Source organism: Festucalex cinctus, chromosome 19 (genome assembly GCF_051991245.1).
Source record: "Festucalex cinctus isolate MCC-2025b chromosome 19, RoL_Fcin_1.0, whole genome shotgun sequence".
Classification (NCBI taxonomy): domain Eukaryota; kingdom Metazoa; phylum Chordata; class Actinopteri; order Syngnathiformes; family Syngnathidae; genus Festucalex; species Festucalex cinctus.
Window position 1 is genome coordinate 19,244,157 of NC_135429.1, and position 2,143 is coordinate 19,246,299.

At 42.8% G+C, this 2,143-nt stretch overlaps 1 long non-coding RNA gene across 1 annotated transcript; it reads right to left on the reverse strand.

The window, feature by feature from the left end:
* Positions 1 to 210: 210 nt before the first annotated feature.
* On the reverse strand, positions 211 to 1,092 carry LOC144007032 (uncharacterized). The gene is made up of 3 exons (XR_013280028.1): positions 733 to 1,092; positions 492 to 546; positions 211 to 409 (listed from the first exon to the last, which is right to left on the reverse strand). It is a non-coding gene; the product is annotated as an uncharacterized LOC144007032 (long non-coding RNA).
* Between the last annotated feature and the right edge of the window lie 1,051 nt (positions 1,093 to 2,143).

Sequence of the window (2,143 nt, forward strand, 5' to 3'; positions counted from 1 at the left end):
TGACATCTCAAATATCTCAACAGTCCTTGACTTCCATAAAACATGAAAAAAAAAATGAAAATGTGTTTTTGATAGCAAAATAAGGATTTATTTACATATCTGATAGCGTGTGTAAACAGCAATATTTTCACATTTCACAAACTATTTACAAAATGTTGATCATTTACAGGAATGTTTGTGTTCGTGCGTGTGCGCTATTTACGTACTATACAGGGAAATAACAGCTCCATTTTCACATTTGATAAACTATTTACAAATTTGGGGTTATTTACAAAATATGCATGAGTGGGTGCATGGCTTTTGTTTTGAAACCCAATAGTGTCTTTTGTGTGATCGCGTGTGAAGCTTTCTTCTGCGTTCAGGGGGACACTGCAAGATGTTCACAGTTCTGCCAGTGTAGTAGCTGCTTCTGTAAATTACAGAAAATACTGTGATCAAGATGTCATTTTGATTATTGTTGCAAGGTATTGTGATTTTTTTTTTTTTTTTACCTCTCGGTCGCACTGCGTGTGACTGCGAAGGGGCCATTTGTGTACGCTGCCCCAACTGTAATCGAATGTTGTGCAACATGCGTTAGTTAGTACGAGGTTACAGACATTGCACATACAATATACAGAAGCATGTCTGTGAATATTCTCATCCATCCAAGTCATTTCATCCCTGTCACATGCAATATACATAACTAGTACAATTGTGATCACTCGATTTACAGAATGCTAAACGTTAGCTTACCTCCGGGGCTTCCAGAAGCTTCCGGGGAGAAATCGCTGCTGCTGCTACCTTTGCCACACTTGAATTGATCTATTCAACTGGTGAAGGCGGCTCGAGTTCGCCAAATTCGTCACGGATTCCTCGTCAGATGACGTGGACTTGTCAGAGATACGACGATGCAAACTTTCACTCCGTGTCTCAGAGAACCCCGGAGGCGGTGGCTTCTGAAGTGGGCGCCCGTGACGTTTTTGTCGCTTTTCACACTCTCTTATGCAGAATCCGGCTCCTTGATCTTTCTATTCGTCATCTCTTGACCGATCGTGACAAACGCTCTGCTCAAAAGCGTGAGCTTTTGTTTTTAGGGGCCTCCGGTTAGCCGCCGTTAGCACTCGTCTTCTCCCCCCACTCCACAACACTCCGCCTCTACTAGGAAATCACATCCTTCTCGTGTAAAGAGACCATCACTGCCATCAAGAGGGCACAGTTCGTCACTACAGTGCTTCACGGGCTTAATATTCAGAGGGAAACTGCCCAAGAGTCTCAGCCACCCATTCATAAAAAAAAAACGCGTTTGACGAACTAGTACGTCTTCGGGTGACGCCCACCGGGTGTCACGTGACGAACTAGTTCGTCGGCGGATTGCAAAGAGTTAATTTTGCAAACAATTATCGGTTATCGACAGACACTTTCTAAATTATTGGCTTATCGTATCGGTTGAGAATAGCATTATCGTGCATCCCTAGTTGGAAGTCACCCTTTCTGTGTACACCACAGTAGAAGAGAGCTGAATGTAAGTTAACTCTTTCCAACAGGAGTCAAGTTTGGATCCTGCACAGTGGCTTAATGCTGGGACCCCAGAGGTAAATAAATCTATTTGATGATAAATAATCATATCATATGGAGCATGTTCTGGAATTGTGACTATAGGCTTCATCTTTTTATGCCATTATCACATTCACCGTTTTTATTTTTCAAGGTCTTCTACAGAGCAACATGTTTGGAACCTATGAACAGGTATTTTGTAGCTTTAGAAACAGGAGCCATGTGTGACATTGTATTCTATTCAATGTCAATTCTGTGACGTTGCTGTATATTGACAAGAGTTAAACATCATGCCAGACAACACATTTTTTTTTCCCGTTATGAAACTACATGACAATACAGAAAACAAATGAGTACCTGTCATGGTTTGGTTCTCAGCCCTGTTGTGCTCTTGTTTCAGTGCCTGCAACGAGGGGGGCGTTCCCCAGCTCCGCACCTGCAGCGGGTTTGCAATCATGGCTTTAAAAGGACTCCGAGCAGCACAGCCAGCTGTCGGATTATTATTTGCTCACCATCGTGTCCAAGTGTTCTCCGCGTTCTCCTGTTGGTAAAGTTTTTTGAATCTGCCGTCGTCCTTAGTTAAGTTGTATTCACGTGTGTGTTTCCGCGT